This window comes from Larus michahellis, chromosome 3 (assembly GCF_964199755.1).
Source record: "Larus michahellis chromosome 3, bLarMic1.1, whole genome shotgun sequence".
In the NCBI taxonomy this organism is placed as follows: Eukaryota; Metazoa; Chordata; class Aves; order Charadriiformes; family Laridae; genus Larus; species Larus michahellis.
The window spans coordinates 49,343,514-49,361,072 of NC_133898.1; the positions used below are offsets into that span (position 1 = coordinate 49,343,514).

At 38.3% G+C, this 17,559-nt stretch overlaps 1 protein-coding gene across 1 annotated transcript in view; it reads left to right on the plus strand.

Moving 5' to 3' along the window:
- The window catches only part of ARID4B (AT-rich interaction domain 4B), a 95,615-nt gene that overhangs the window by 14,414 nt on the left and 63,642 nt on the right, over positions 1-17,559 (plus strand). The gene's annotated exons all lie outside the window — the stretch shown is intronic.

The following is a 17,559-nucleotide window of genomic DNA, read 5'->3' on the forward strand; positions in this document are numbered from 1 at the left end:
ATTTTTTTACTGTTAGAGAAAGCTGAAGAATTTTTTTACTATTTTTAAAGTGTAATATTTTTGCAACACAGAAAGATAGTATGTAGTTATATATTTGTATTGTAGTAGGACTTACAGGCAGTTCAAGGATGGTAAGAGTGTACTCCGGCCATCATAAAAAGATGCAGGTAAAGATGCATGCATAAGAAGCCTAAGGTACTACTGATGTTTTGCATGTGTATGGTTATTGTATGCTATTTGTATCTTAATGAATGTAATGCTAAATAATTGTTTGTTAGGAAGAAGAATCGTATTTATAGGAAGTTTGGAGAGAAAAATGCTGACTTACTGTAAAATGGAGAAAACATAGGAAAGGATAATCTGCAGGACACTGAAAAATATTTCTAGATGTGTCATGCCAAGTACATTGCAAAGAGACCAGTATAGGTAAACATATAAAGCATAATACTTCTAATCTCTACTTTCCAAAATTTATGCTGCAAAAGTAATAGTGGTCAGGTTGACACGTATTTATATACACCCTCCTCAAACACATATGTATGTATTTTAGTATCTAGAAATTATCTACAGTTCTTTAAAAGGTTCAGTTTGTTGGTTGCCTTTGAATTTAATTCCAGTTTTATATTCCTGATATATTAGCTGTTTCAATTGCATAATTGTGGCATAGGGAATTCCAGGAAAGCCAAATATAAGGGCTAACTATTTTTAAGCCAGAATATTGCACTCTTAGTGTATTAGTTGTTTTATCCGAATGAGACGTGTTTTGTTAGCTCTTGTGTAATGTTTTCCCCTGGAGCCTAAAGAATAGCAGGTTACCAACTAGGAATAAAAGGGTAGTTTAGACCAGGAATGAAGATCTGCCAAAATGTTCCAAATAAGGATTCGCTTACACTAAAACCTAAAGAAAAGTCTAGGGATTAGTGTATGCATCTAGTTGAATTCAAAGATCATCCAAAACCCAAAATAAATGGAAAATGTTTGATTTTGGCTGGTTTGCAAAATGAGAATCTTAAAAGTTATTGCTGGCGCTGAGCTAGAAAGGAAGAAAGACTTTTGGTCTGTATATGCTAAATCTGCTGAAGCCAGTAGAGAAGTCTGAGGACAGTTCTGCAGAGCAAGCAGAGAAAGCGAAGGAGAGCCTGGTTTGACTGTTCTTAAGTGCGTCTTCAAGTTCTGTTACACGTGTTTGGATCTTGGTGAATCTGAGATGAAAACAACCTGTTTGGAAAAGCAAAAGGCAAGTTGGTGGAGAGAACGGAACTCTTTTTTTTCTGTAGGTAAGATACCTTTGTGCTATATGCTTTTAATTTAATATAGTCTGAAAAGGGGACTTAGATTACTATATCTTCACAAAGTCTGAATTCTGCAGAAGAAACTAGATGCTAGAGGTGTAATTGACTGAAATTATCTTTGTAGTGATAGTTCGCCTTCCTTTAGTTGACTTTTTTAATAGCAACGACAGTCTCTGTGAAGGAGGGAAGAAGTCTGCGTAGCCATATTCCTGGAACTGTAGTGTGTCCTTGAGTGCATGTGCTGTGTCAAACGGTGCTAATGGGCTCCCCAGGTTAAATCCACACAATACCACGAGACTACTGAAAGAATATATTGTCTCATATTTGGATCTCTTTGCCATTATGGATGTAAGCATTATGTATCAAGTTTTCTGGATCCAGTGCGTTTTAGTGTCTGCCTCTGCTATTAAACTCAATGTAGTTAAGATTTATCCTTTCCTGTGCGTGGCAGTGACTTGTTCTGAGGAATCTTGCTTGTACAGCTGTATGGTTTTGGAGACTTTTCTTGTTCTACTGTAGATCTCTGCTCCTTGAAGGCCTTTTAAATATTGTCTCAACACTGGCTCGTTGTCTTGGTACAAGTTCTCTGTAGTCTGGTCATTAAATGTCACACTTTCTGGAATGTCAAACCCAACATACTGTTATTTTTGACAGGACCGATCCCATTTATAAATTTAATTAAGCCAAGTTTCTATTTTGTGGGAAACTCTGAAATTTTTGAAATTCATCCTGAAATTAGTTCCTAAGTTTAAGATTAGACTTATTTTACAAAAACAGATTAATAAAAAAAATCCACCTATTTTGGTTTGTTCTGTAATATAGCAGTAATGGTGCTTTGCTAGTTTCCTATTAAAAACAACACTCAGTCTATTCGTACAGAATGCTCAGTCAAATCAATATTTTTTCATCTGAAAAAAATGTTTCACCGGAAAAGCTAATACCTGCTTTGTTTGCAAATAGTGTGCAGTGGATATAAAACTTAACATAAACTGTTTTTTTGAGTGCTATCCAAGTAGATTAGGCTTTGAATACAAACTTGCATTTGACCTTGCATATACTCCAGTACTGAAGTGCTTTCAGACAGTTTAAAGCCACTTCAGGGATTTAGTGGAGATGTTGGACTGAAAGCTGTTTGTTAGATGCCCAGATCTCTGACTTACATTCAGAGATGAAACTCAGTTTAGAGGATCATTTGAAGAAGAGAGAGTTAGCTTGATTATCTAGTTATTTAAAAAAAATAAAAACGCAATTAGCGTGGTAAATGTCATCTTCCTCATCCAGCTAGGGGCTTCGTACATTTAATTTTTAGAATTTGGTAAAAAAGAAGTTAGAAATCTAGAGTGTGAAAAGGTAAATCTAGAAAATGCTATCACATACACACAGGAAATGGTGGGGAAGAGGAATATTTTCTAGTTTTTGAAATTTCTGTATTTTTTTGCAAGAACATTACAAATTCTAAACAATGATTATGGAGTGCTACTTCATGTTTTAGTTTGAGGCAGACTGCTAGTTTACCCATTGATTTCTCCTCTTCTACTTTGTTAACTCTGGTGTTTGATCCTACAGTGAAATGATTCAATTCACTGAAGTGGAAGAAAACTAGTTTAGCAAAAGTAACAGAAACAAATGTTGAATTGGTGAGTGGAATCACTTTAGCCTTTAATCAAAGGCATGCCAGAACGGATGCAAAAGGGAGGATGGAAAAGGAGAGGCGTCATTCATGTAGATTTGAATTTGGAGGACCAAGGCTTTCCCCTTTTGCACTTGTGAGTTGTTAATTCAGCTCGCAAAAGAAACATGAAAGAACGCACCATTTCTTTAACTGGTGGTGGTGATCCTGTAGCAGCACACCCCCCCCCACTCCCCAAGTTTCAGAAAGAAGTACTGTTTACAGTAGGTAGTGTCTGTCACCAGCTTTGATTGTTTAAACACATTTTATTTGATTTTTGATGGCTACATATTTTTTTTGTTTTCTGCAGGTAGACAGATCTTAGAATACGTATCATAGCATTCCTGGCTTTATTCTTAAAGGACTGAATTGGTTCAGCCCTTTTTATTAGACTGGTCTTCTAACTTCGCATAATGATCAAAACTGCATCTTGATGATCATTCAAAGTTACCAGGAAGAAACAAGTGAATCATAGAATCACAATCGTAGAATCATAGAATGGTTTGGGTTGGAAGGGACCTTAAAGATCATCTAGTTCCAATTCCCCTGCAGGGACATCTCCCACTAGACCAGGTTGCTCAACGAGTGAATGAATGTGACGCATTCGGAGCAGTTCTGTTTGATTAGATTTCTAACGTAAGGAGGCCATATACTTACTTTTGTACCAGTCAGGTCTTAAAGCACTTAAGTTTTTAGAAGTTTCCTGTCAGTTCTGTAGTATTCAGGGCTGTTGTGATAACTGCTTGCTATTTATTTTGTCAGCTTGTAGACAAATTCATATTTTTATTCTTACACAAATAGCTATGGATTTTAGGTTGTGAATACAGCAGAAACTGTGTATGCTAGTAATTTCTTACTTAAAATCAGATTATTTTTTCTTAAATAGCCCCCATTTTTTTTCCTCTCCTCCTGACTTTAACTAAAGGCCCTATTCCATCTGTTCCTTTTAACAGATAAAGCATTATGAATATTGCCATTTCAGAAATCTAATAAGCAACTGTATTAACTACAAGTTATGTTACCAGGTTTTTTCTAAGTACTAAGAAAAATGCATTATGAAATTCTAATCCATTATAATGGGATGCCTTTGAGGCTAAAAAAACCACAGCTGTAATAGCCACAAGATTGCAGGATTTCAGAGCAATGAATATGAGGACAAGGCAGCCAGCTTTGGCCTAGATAATTTGTTGAGAGGAAGTGGGGACTGACTGCAACAGTTGAGCTTTTAAAACTAAAGAAGCGAACAGATTGTTGCTGAGCGGAGTTGTGTACAGTGGATTTTTAAAATTAGTATTATGATAAGTAAGTTGAGCTCTAACCAGAGATGAAACCATGTGCATACTTCCTGTCTGTCTGAGACATCACACAAGTGCTTGGGGGTGGAAGAATGAGTTTTGACACACATCGGCACATATCAGAAGTGGTAAAGCTGGTATTTCTTTTTCTGGAAAAGGATAGAGTGGTTTTCCTGGTCACTTCAATTGGCTGTTTAGTACATTGGGTAATTCACAGAATCTCGAAAAGCACAGATAACTCTTCAGAAGTCTTTCCTGTTCTGTAGCTGCCTTTATCACAATATTTTGTTTTAACTGTGGGAATTCCTCATTGATACAGAATTTGAGTGTGAATACCTATAGCCAGATTAGGCTTAGTCTGAACTACTACTTCCAATTTTGCTTGATCATTCCTTTAATGTGTATTTAGTAAGACTGTTGATTTAAGCCTTGAAGAGATGGAATACTTATTTCATCCCTTATGATCTCAAGTAACTAGTTACACATAATATTAACATCCTTTTTTTTAAACCTAAAAGCTCTGTTCATCCTGAAGCCATGGGCTTTTTTAATGCCCTAGGCTGCATGAATAAACAATTTTGCAGTATTGCCTCTTTCTTATGCAATGAAAGAGTACTTTAGCCTTGCACTATAGGCCAAATCCAGTGAAGGACTGTAGCCAGATAACCTGTGGGTGTTTGTGATACTTCTCAGTATGAGTGAGGGCACTGCATAGGTCTCCTTTGTATTATGAACATGCAGGCATCTGGCACTGGATGCTCTGTCTGCTGGGCAGAAGGAGAATTAGTCAGGTAAGAGCGCTTCACAAAGTAGGGTAGAATCTGTTGGATGGATCGCACAGGATTTATCTGCAAGCACCTATGGCTCATTCAGGCATCCCATTTCCTTTAAGGTGGTTCATCTCACGGATTTGCATTAGTCAAGATCCTCTGGAGGAGTGAGCTGGGTGCTTTATTCAATAAGCCAAGATTCTCAGGACACAAAATCCAGAGTTTGCGCTAGCTGCCTTTTAATCTGAGGTTTTAGCATCTGGGATTGAAGACAGCTAAAAGGCTAGACTGGGGAGCCATCAGCACTCACCACACTTGCTAGGGTTTCATGGTATGGTATGTGCCACATTAACAGTTTACTGCTATTGAAAATGGAACGTTCTGTATGCTATTTCCTCCTCCCCTGGGGGGCAGTTCTTGGGGAAAAACAGCCAAAAAATAAACGGAACATGAGGCAATGTCATAGTTGTGCCAAAAAGGCACAATGCTGGAATGTTAAAATATTATTTGAAAATTGTGTGAAATAATCTGTTTGCTTCTTTTGCGATCAATTAGGTGATACCCGTGTCCATTTTTGTGCACCAACTTGAAGAAATATGTGAGGTAATTAAATCAAACTCCAAAGGACAGCAATTAGAAATACAGGGTGTCTTAAAAATATGGCCTATAGGTAAAATTTATAAAATAACTTGTTTTGTGGTTTTTTTTTTAATTATTTTTTTTATTTTAGAGATGAGATTACTCTAAGGAGTTGCAGCTCTTGAAAGCTGTAAAGCAGAAGCACACTGGTCTCCATGTGCAGTATTGATAAGACAAGAAATAACAGCAGCAGGGAATATTTAGATAAGATATTATGGAAAACTGTGTAAGCACTGGAATATGTTGCGTGCAGAGAGTGTGGAATATTCACTCCAGAATTTAATAATAGATATGACAGACATCTGTTATGAATAATACAGCTCAAATGATCTTACTGAGAGGAATGGCCTTGATAACTTTTATGTGTAATTAAGTTTTTGTTTGTTTTTTCCAGGAATCTCATCCATCCTAATTGAATCTTCGATAAAGTGGTTATATTAAGTTATTTCAGTCTTTATGTAGGTATTTTCTAAACTCATTTTCATAGTTCTTTCTGAATGTTTTGTCCCCAGCAGTTTTACACTGAATGACTAGGCAGCAGTTGAGGCAGCATGGCAGAGTTAAAAATCCCATCTCCTGTCTAAAAATTTCTTGTGTTGCTGTATGGCGTTAGCCACTTTATATTACTGTGCTTTCGATAGACTCTTGCGTACAGTTGGCTATCTGCTACAAACACATTCTGTCTCTAGAACCATGGTGCTCACGTTCTCAGTTCCTGAATGCTTAGATTTGTGCATAGCTTTGATGTGTTGTGCTTTATTTACTAAACAATCTGCCTTTAGGCGGGAGTGATTCTTTATCGTTAAGAAAAATGCTGTATTTTCACTTTGTTTTTTATTTACATTTTTTTCTGTTTCATATTGTTTGACAGTGGAATGTAGTTTTGACATAATTTTTGGTACTCCCTCATTGTTCTGGTTAGCAGTGGCAAAAACCAAATCCAAAGGCTACACGTGATTTTTTACCAGAGTAATTACATAATTTAATGTGTTATCCTGTTATAAATCCTTTATATTAAATTACAGATCAGCTACAGTCCTGATTTCATACAAATATACAACATAACATCTTAAATGCTTAGAATTTCAGAATATTATTTTATGAATACATATTTAAACATTATAAGACTAAGAAAATGATAGCTGCTGTTAGTGAATTGACTTGGATCAATGTTTCAGAAACCTCATTCTGCTGCGAGGTTTTGAATTAGTACATCATCCCTTCTGCTTTTCCCTTTCTGTTATAATATAGGAATAAAAATAAATCCTCCCCCTTTTTCCTTCTCAATAATTAGTTTAGAAAGTGTTGTACTAAGTATGGAAATAAACCAAGGCAAGAAATTTTTTTGTATTTGCAGAAAAAGCAGTCATGGTTTATGGTTTGTTTTGGTTTTGTTTTTTAAGGTTCTGTTTCTCGACTTGGTATGAATTTGCTTCTGAAGTTTTACACAATAGAAAATAGTTTTTATAATAGATGAAAATAAACATAAGCTTAATATGCTACAATGTCAGTGCAAAACCCCAACATTCTTAGATAATGATCTGATTTTCATTTCTATTCACCATTCCTGTTCTTGCTATCGGTTTTTGTATCTAAAAATATTGTTATTTTTTCTGTCAACCAAAATGACAGTATTTTTATCAGTTATCTAGAATAGATTTGCTGTAGAATACAAACAATTCCTTTTAGATATATTTATTTTCCTGTTCTGTTTACTGTTACATTGATTTTTATTTTTTTTAGAACCAACTTATTAAAAAGAGAACAATCATTAAATTATCTTTGACTGGAACTAGAAATACTGCCAAAGAATTATCAAATTGTTTTAAAAACAGTGTTGGTTTTTTTTCTCTTGCAATTTCATTGACTGTTGATTTTTCAGACTTCACATAGTCCTATATTAGTCACTTCATTATTTTGCTTAGCAACAGCCTGGACTGGTTTGTTTGATTAAACTATCAAATAATCTTTGTTCCAATCCATTTGGAACACAAGCATATCATTATCATATCATTCTTTTCAGTGCTTTGAAACATCGCAAGTTTTTCATAGCATAAGCAGTATCTGTAGGCAGAATTGTAGCACATTTTTAAAACTGAGGCAAGTTATCGAGAGCTAATAATTTAAATAATGCTCCTAAGCATTATCTGAAGCTTTTAGTTGAAAAATAATGTTTGTCAAGAGAAAGACTTAATCTAACTTATTTTCAAGTGCAAAACTGGTGTTGAGGACATTCTTTTTACTAAATCATTTTATCCTCTAGTAACAAACGCATTATTGAATACTTCCTTTTTTTTGACTTAAAATTCTTCAAACTCGAATGCATTTTGGCTCTTGCACTAAACATGAAATCTGAAAGAAGTCTTTCAAATACCTGACAAAAAGAGAAGTCTTCATGTAGAAGCTCCTTAATTTCAAGTTAATCCTTTTTAAAATTTTTTTTGTACATATGTAGTAACTCAATGTTCATACTTCACTTGTAACATGCAAAAGTCTGACCGAAATCAATGAAGTTGCACAGTTCGAGATCCTAAAGTATAATGCTAAATAGTTTGAGTATTTGGTTAAACCTTACAGAAAAATTGCAAACTGTTAGCTATGACAATGATTGATTTCAAAAAAGATTTTATATTCAGAGGGATAAACAGTGAGAGCAGGCATTCAAAATATCTTTCCTTCATGTGGTCTTTCAGCAATACAGAACAAGAAAAGACACCTACAGAAAGAATTGTAAAGAACTGGCATTATTTTAGAGAGACTGATCAGCAGTTCTGGAGTGTTTGATTAAATAAAACATTTTATAGAGTGATATGCTATATTGATAGAAAGAACACAGATTTCCATTCTTAGGTTTCAAAGTACTAGAGAAACATCAAATGCCTACTCGCCTTTGGGTAGGATATTCATTAGCCCCGTTCTGCAGACTTGATAGTTGGTACATGCCTGCTGGGTCGTATTGTTGTGCAGGAAGTCTGTGACCAAATTTGGAACAGAATCAAAATTCAGTGGGTTTTATTCAGTGTGGCAGGAGAAAAAAAAAAATCTAAATACTCTGTTTTTTTTTTAAGCATAGTCACTGTTCTGGATTTGCTGTTTTGAATGGGAAATTAGGTAATTACAGTGTGAATGTTTGGAAATTACACTACTCAGTAGATTTCTGGATGGAGAATCAAACTGCTCTTTGCCAATGATTAGGATAGACTCACTTCTAAATCTTTTCTTTGATTTTTTCTCATTTTCTGAGTGAAGTAGAGTTGAAATAACTTTATAATTCTGTATCCATCAACTTAGCATAGTTCCAAACCCTAACAGAAGTAAAGGGATTACTAGTTCCATGGAAATTCAACTTTACACAGATAGTAAAGTAAAAAATAATGAAAATACACTTTGCATTTAAAACAGATACATTAAATAAAGGAAGTATTACCTGTGGTTACTGAATTGAACCTCTTGTTTTGGATCTCTTGGTGCTTCATAATCCCAGGGCCTGTAAATCCTTTCTACATAGCTCATTTTTATTCAGAGAGGAAACCCATCTTTTGTCCCTTTTCAGGACTTTAAGAACTTTAAATAAAGCTAGACATTGAACTGATCTAACTGAATAATTTGAAATAAAGAAAATATCCTCTTTGGACCTGTAGAGAATGCTAAAGCTGTCAGAAGTTGGCTTAGTACTTCCAGACATCTGTCCACTAGGTTCTGTCCTTCTGTCTTCCAGACATCTGTCCACAACTTCCAACTTGGAGGGGGGAAGAGAGAGAGGGGGAAAAGGGGAAAAAAAAAAAATCTTTTTGCCACAATTATACGCTGTATAATGTTTGCTTACAAGACTGGTGAGGTGTTACTTGAAACTTCATGTAGATTTTCAATTGAAACTTGAAATAGGTTTCAGTACAAGAAGGACCCCCCTCCCTTTTAATTTAGAAATGTTCAGTTTAATCATGATGTTCCTACTGTAATTTTTATTTGTGGGCAAAATGTTGATAACATTAAACCATTTTCCTTCAGAAATTTCAAAATTGTTAATTTTTACTTTCTCTGAAATGTACAACAGTAACAAAACAAAAAATCAAGCTGAAATCTGATTTTCATCCCAAAGCACACTCTTACTCTTCATCTTTCATGTGCTAGCCTTTTCCTATGAAAAACATCACTGCCCTTCATTCTGTGTTGTACGTTGCAAGTTTCCAGAAAAATCCCTCCTGTTTCCTGTTGTGGTGTTCTTATTTCTGGGACATGGAGGATGGAGCAATGGATATACTTTTTTAAAGGAGTTTTTTTATCTTCTGTGCTTCAGTCTTTGTTTCATATGTTGCGTTTGTCTCTAAGGAGTTATGTGCCTCAGTTTGTAGAAGTTTGTAGAAAGGTTTTAGAAGTTTCTCATCTTTGTCGCTCTGAAAATACATGAGGAATGTATTTGTAATCAACTATAGATATGTTATCTGACAAATTGAGTACATTATATGTGCTATACTATTAGTTTTTTCCTGAAGATATCTGCTATTACTGTAAAGTTGAGTGTCCTCCTAACCACAGCAGATTGAGCTGTAAGCAAACTCTTGCATTCTCAATTACGCTCGGTAATTTTGTTTATTAAGAGATTGATTCTGCAGTGTGTGGGTAGTTCTCTGCTATTGGGTAGAATTTACTGCAGTTTGAAAATATTTAAGGTAATAATCTTTATTTAAGTATCTTAGTAATTGGAGAGAGTGTTTTTTAATGGTTTCTTTGTGGGTTGTTTCACCTGTTGTCATGAAAACAGTTCTTCACAACTTGTCTAGGAGATGCTGAGTTTACTCCTTTTCCAAAAAATGACACTATTTTTGAAAATTGAGACTTTTCAAGCCTTCATTGCCCCAAATGCTTCTGAAACCCTATTGAATGACTTTGGGGTGGCTGCTAATTCTGCAGGGTGGAACGGGAGTTTAAGTTACCAGCTATGTGAAACTTTTGCCTTTCATTAGAAGACTTAAGGATCTATAGACAGTGGGATCAGGTGCATCCTCAGCAAGTTTGCAGATGACCCCAAGCTGAGTGGAGCAGTCAACATGCTGGAGGGATAGGATGCCATCCAGAGGGACCTGGACAAGCTTGAGAAGTGGGCCCATGTGAACCTCATGAGGTTCAACGAGGCCAAGTGCAGCATCCTGTGCCTGGGTTGGGGCAACCCCCAGTATCAATACAGGCTGGGGGAGAAGGGTTTGAGAGCAGCCCTGCCAAGGAGGACTCGGGGTTACTGGTGGATAGAAAGCTGGACATGAGCTGACAATGTGCACTTGCAGCCCAGAAGGCCAACCGCATCCTGGTCTGCATCAAAAGAAACGTGGCCAGCAGGTTGAGGGAGGTGATTCTGCCCCTCTGCTCCACTCTGGTGAGACCCCACCTGCATCCAGCTCTGGGGCCACCAACATAAGAAGGACATGGACCTGTTGGAGCGGGTCCAGAGGAGGGCCACAAAAATGATCAGAGGGCTGGAGCACCTTTGAGGACAGGCTGAAAGGTTTGGGGTAGTTTAGCCTGGAGAAGAGAATGCTCTGGGGAGACCTTATTGTGGCCTTTCAGTACTTAAAGGGTGCTTATAAGAAAGATGGGGACAAACTTTTTAGTAGAGCGTTTTGTGACAGGACAAGGGGTAATGATTTTAAACTAAAAGAACACAGATTTAGACTAGATGGAAGGAAGAAATTTTTTAAAGTGAGGGTGGTGAAACACTGGACTGGGTTGCCCAGAGATGCCCCATCCTTGTAAACATTCGAGGTCAGGTCGGACAGGGCTCTGAGCAATCTGACATGGTTGAAGATGTCCTTGCTCATTGCCGGCGGAGTGGACTAGATAACCTTTAAGGATCCCTTCCAACCCAAACCATTCTATGATCTTAAATTATGGAAGATGTGCAAACCATGAGAAAGTCATCTTCTCATGGAAAGATAACTTCAAAATACCATACACAGTAGAAAAAAGTTCTGCCACTGTTTGTCTTGCTTAATATGGATGAGAAAAAAACTAGATGTTGAGCGTTACGATGTTTCTTTTTTAAACTCGATAATTAATTTGGATGCCTGGTGGGGGTTGTCTTGAATCTTTAACAAGCTTTTTCTGAACTTTGGTTATTAAAAATAAACAGGTGTTAAATTTCCAGTTAAAAAGTAAAAACTAAAATTAGTCCTTTCTTTTCAGTAGTTGTGGGATTGTTGGAGTTTTTTTGGCTGCGTGAAAACGTTTCACTAGTTTCTCAACTCAAGAGTCTTGTAGAGTAGATAAACGCTGAATTTTGAATGTTTAATAGAAGCTCAAATCCTGGCTTTTCATCAAAAATAAAGGGAAGGTACAGACCCAGTTTTCTCTCTCCATATTTATCTGAAAGCAGTCCTGCAGGCATTCCTACTAAGCATGTCTGCTGTGTTTCTAGATTGAATGCTTAATCTTGTTTTCATGTAGTTTACTTGGAACATCCTGTGCATAGTGCAGAGGAATACAGATTAGGAGATAGAAATAATATATTCAGGGACACTGTATTAGACGTGCTTATAGGCAGAGGACAACATAAAGGAATTTTATCGGCTGCTGTAGGACATGACAGATTTTACAAAGGAATTTGAATATAGTAATGCAGCACAGTTGAAAGAGGTGATGTGAGGACGATTTCATCCCATGTAGATGGAAAATATCTAAATCTCTAGAAAAACTGGAAAACTGACCTCTTTAACAGCCTTAAAAGGTATGTAAAAGTGTGATGCTACTACCATTTTAGATTGCAATGTTAAAATATTTTTTCCAAGGCACTCTGGAGGGATGTTTTTCCTCCCTCACACTTGGAAGACCAGAACTATTAATACCAATGTAAATGTCCAAATTCAGAAGATGTGCAGGTTGTTTTATGATGTGGGCATCTAGCCATTTATCAGTCCTTCCAAGGATAATCAGCTTGAAGGCTGGAGCGGAACCCTTCCAGCAGCCCGCTTTGCTTGCCAAAGAAAATTCAGCCATTGAATTGGTGGAAATTGCTGACTGGTCACCTTAGAGACTGCTCCTTATTTAAGTGGTAAACCAGGTCTTCAGCCACGGCAGCCTGTGCTGCATATAGAAAAACCTGTCCCTACACAGCAGTTGTGAACTGAGATAGCAAAGAAACTATTCATCCAATTTCCATTAATAAAACAATGTTAAGTAGTAGTAGTATGGTGGTTGCCCGTTAGTTCGGATTTCCTAGTGGAAAGCGCAAAACTGCAGGAAATCCTTTTCTTTTTTATGCCTTCTTGCTCACCCAAGAGAATGCCAGAAATTATCGAAGTTGTTACTTGACTGTTGCTTTAGGAAGGACACCAGTGCCGTACCCGCAGCGGCGGCGGGCAGGGTGTCGGGTCCCCCCGGCAGTGCCGGTGCCGCGCTGAGGGAGCCCGCAGCCCCCGGCCCCGCCACCGCCCGGGTTCCCGCCGGGAGGGAGCGGTACCAGGCGGCCCCCGGGCGCCGGCCCCGCCGGTGCTCGGTAGGCGGCGGAGCCCGGCGCCTGCAGCGGCCGGCTCCCGGGGAGCCTTGCGTGCAGCTTTACCCGGCAATCGCCTTACGGGGACAAATTTAGCGTAACGGCAATCCGCGATTAATCTGCCGGCGCCGCGGGGGAGCGCGGGCGGGCGGCAGCGCTCGGCGCTGGCTCCAGCGGCCAGAAACTTCTGGCAGCTTCCTGGCCCGGGCCCCTCCTCTTAAAGCGGCAGGGCTCGCCGCCGGGCTGGCTGGTCGCCTGTGCCCTGCGGCGGGCAGGCAGGTCCCCCGAGAAACGCTGGTGCCCGTCTGCTCTTCTGCCGTCCCTAAGGAGCTCATCAAAATCACCCGGGCTCTGCGTCCCTCCGGCAGCCTTGTCGAAGCTAGAGCATCGAACCGGCCCCCTGCCGCTCGTTGGGGAGCCGCGCAAACCGCTGGTAACATTCGGCTTTCAGTAGTCAGCATCCCACTGCAGCGACAGGCAGGGAAGGTCTCGCCCCAGTCTCTTGCCGAAACAGCCCTTCCGTGTCCCCAGCCTGGCTGCATCCCCAAACTGCCGGGGGAGCGAGGCCTTGGATACATACAGCCATCCACCGGTTTCCATTTGGAGAAGGATGGCCATCTCTCGTTGTCACCCACCAGACCCTGCTCCCCTTCTGGTAGCCTCGCCTCAGACATTAATGCAAACAAAATAGTGATGCCACATGTAAGCGCCTGGTTGGTGGATAGTTTCAGTGAGGATCTTAAATACCAATCTTCTGCCAATAGTTACCAAAAAAAAAAAAAAAAAGCCAAATTTAGAGATTACCATCAGCTTCACTTTTCCCTTTCGTCTTCCTCCTATTTGAACTGAAAGATGTGTGGAGAGAGTATAGAGACGTAGAAACATTGGGAGAGTTGAGAGGGAGGAAATCTGGAAGTTGCTGTGGATGAAAGAAGTTCACGATCTCATTATAAATGAATGATGGTGTGTGCTGGGTATACTTTTCAGTTTTCCTGTTGAGCAAAAAGTTTATTGATGGGTTTATGTATGATATGCTACTGAAAAGGTGATTCTTATCTATGAATTATAAAGTGCAAGAGATTATGTTCACATATAAAATGTAAATGCAAATTCAGGTTACCTTAAATTTTAAAATAAAATTAAGGCAGAGACTTCAGCCTTTGGAGACAGCAACATATGAGACTAGTAGAGTTGTCTCAAAATGAAATCTTTAATAATTTTAAGAAGCCAACCTTGTGTCTCCCCCTTCCCCTTAAAAACCGTTGCAGTGCTCCTTGTTAAGATAATTTCAATATGCTCATAATACCTTTTCCAAGATTACTGAATCGTATTGTCAGATTTTAGCTGTATTTTAACATACTGTTTTTTTCTGGTAACCTGTACTGAAAAGCAAAGAAAGAATAAAAACAAATACTGCCAAAGCACGTCAGAACTAAGTAGTCAAAGATATGTTCACTCTGAGTGTAAGAACGTCTGTTAAGTGGTGTAAGCACAAAGCAGAGAAAGGAGAACAGAAAGGAAAAAATAGCTGTATACTTATTTTTAATCTCTATCTAATTTGGTGGAATTGAATAAAACCTGCTTGAGAACAGGCGAGTCATTTAGAGTTTGTGAAAATGACAAAGTCATGGTAAGGATAATCTGAAATTAATGCCAGACTTTGGTCATCACTGTTTACTTTTCTAGTTTTCATTCTCTATAAGGCATCACATCGTGCTAGTTGTTTTAACTAATCACTTTCAAATGATACTATCAGTGAGAATGAGGGAAGCATTTTGAAATTTTCGGTTAAGTGATTTGGGGAAAAAAAGCCCACATAATTTGTGTTTCAATGGAATAGTAAAATGGAAGAAAATCTTCCTATATGTATCCACTGAAGATTTCACATGGTTATTTAAAAATGTATAATGATTCATAGTGGTAATTAAAGAAATGCATTTCATCAGTATGAATTTTCCTCTCAAAGGCCACTCTGGTGCGGTATTTTTAGTAAACATACGTACAGTGGTAAGCAAATAGTCCATATGTTTGCTATTCATTGAAATTACTTTATTTACAATGGTAACTAATTCCAGTGAAAGGAGTTAGCTATTGTAAAAGTAAGTTCAGGAAATTTAGGCTAGGAACTGAAATTAACTTGTGTGGTAGTAACAGAAATCAGTTCTTACAGGTGTTTTTCAAATGAATATTCTTTTTGGAAGAAGCTTTTAAAAATAAGCCACAGTCGTGATAAACTTAATCACTAATATTAGTGATTTTTCTCTTAGTAAGAATTTAAGATCCTGTTTTAAAATTTGATTGTCGGCTTGCCTGTTCCTCTGCCATAAACTTCTAAATAGTCAAAGACCAAAGCTTCAGATTGTCTTGGTTCACAGTACTGCAGACCTTTTTTCTTTTTTTTTAATGTTCAGTAGTAGTGAAGAAAAAGTGTTCTTTATTTTCTGCAAGTTAAACTTAACGTTATGAGTTGGTCTTTGAAACAATTTGTTTGTCTGTATAGGGAGGTATAAACTAATACTGACAGAACCAACTTCAGAAGTGTTTGTAGGAGGATTCTAGCTATGTGCATTTGTGTGGACCCATCTGGGATCTGTCTGTCTTGTTAAAGTAATCTCAGTACTCCACGCTTTCTATTAAGTTTGGAAGATCAGCTGGCATGAAAGACTGTCAACATTGCAGTGCTGAAAGAGTTTCTTCGCTAGAGAGTGGGGAGAGCAGGAGGCATGCGACCCTCTTAAAGCTTTACTGACTCTGCAAGAGAATACATCGCTACTTTCCCCTGTTCAGATTTATATTGTGTGAAGCAGCCACTACCTGGTACACTCTACTGAGAGTAGTACTAAGCAAAATCAAGTTATCGCCATCGGAGTCCCTGTTTCCAGCATCCTTCCAAGTGCAGTAAGAGAAAAACATTGCAGCCTGCCTTGAAGGCAAGTACATTTACACTGTTAGACAAGCAAGGAGGAATGAATTTCAGAATCCCGACACTCTTAACAGATACCTCGTTAGTCTCAGTTGTGTTTTATTGTTGTCTGGAATAAGAATAAATATATGTTCACGGTTATACTACTACCAGAGCAGTATATCGTACTACTCTGCATGTAGTCGACACCATGCGTGCAGAGAGAGAGAGGGAGCGATTCATTAGAGCATTCATATTTCTGATGATCTTAACGAGTGCAGATTGGTAACACTTTTCTAGTACTCTGAAATATATTCTGTTACCTGATAATGAGAGGTAGACTTGAAGAGAGTCAAGGTGAAACATCATTAATACACAGTTAACACTGTAGCATCTCACGTCTCTGAATTTCAAAATGTAAATTTCTGAAAAGTCATGCATTGAAGCATTCAGTATGCTTTTACTTCTTATGTATTGGAGCTGAAAACAGCCAGTGGGAATTACCTGATGGTGAGTGCAAGCACCTCACTATCAAATAGTAGCTCTGAGATCTGTGAAGGAGATAATCTGTACATTCTTTCCACAGAGAGCCTGCATGTGCCAGAGTTGCCTCTTGTAAGCTGTGTTTGAATCTGTAGGGGTGCAGAAACATGATGTGGTCTTAGACAAGGGCTAAGATCTCTGTTCACAGCTCTTGTTTGGGGCTGGATGGAGGCTTGCAGCTCTTGGAAACATACCTCACTGCTGTTGCTTGTCACCTTCTGCCTTCTACACACATTCTATGAAATGATAGTGAGGTGGTTCAGATACCTGGAATCTCCTCCCCCAGATTACACTGGGAGAGGTTGAGTGAGAGAAGATGGACGTCCTTTGAAGGAACAGAGCCTTTATGAGTTTACTCCACATACTAATTGAACCCATGTTCTCCTCCTACTCCCCAAACCACTTATTTCCCTCCTCTTCTATTTCTTCTTTCCCTATTTGGGTGTCACCTGTTCCTCTTGCATGTTACAGAACCTTGTCTTTTGTCTGGGCCCTTCACCTTCATTGTGCATTTATCCTACTGTTATTCTCCTACTGTATGCTGCCCCTCGGGCTGCTCTTCTGCTAAGCACCCACATTATATAAAAAGCAAAATCTCTTCAGAGTTGTTCTACCCACTAATGAAAAATGAACCTTAATTAATTGAGGGAGATAAACACCAGTTTCTTCATGAAACTCGTCAGATCTTGAGGCAATTAAAGGAGAAGGTAGAACACTTGGTTGTGCTTCACCATTGCAGCAGAACTGGCCATCTGTTGCGTCTTCAGTTGGTGCGGAGTTTGGAGGCTTATGTGGTGCTTTTTGCAGACAACTGTGGTATCAGTTTATTGTATTTATGGTAGTCATTGTTTGAGCGTAGAGTTGCATTCTGTGTTTCTACTGCTGTGATATACATATGCTGTCAAGTTAAGTTTTATTTGTCTGTTTTGTAATGCTCTGTCCACAAAAGCTAGCAAGACCATGTCA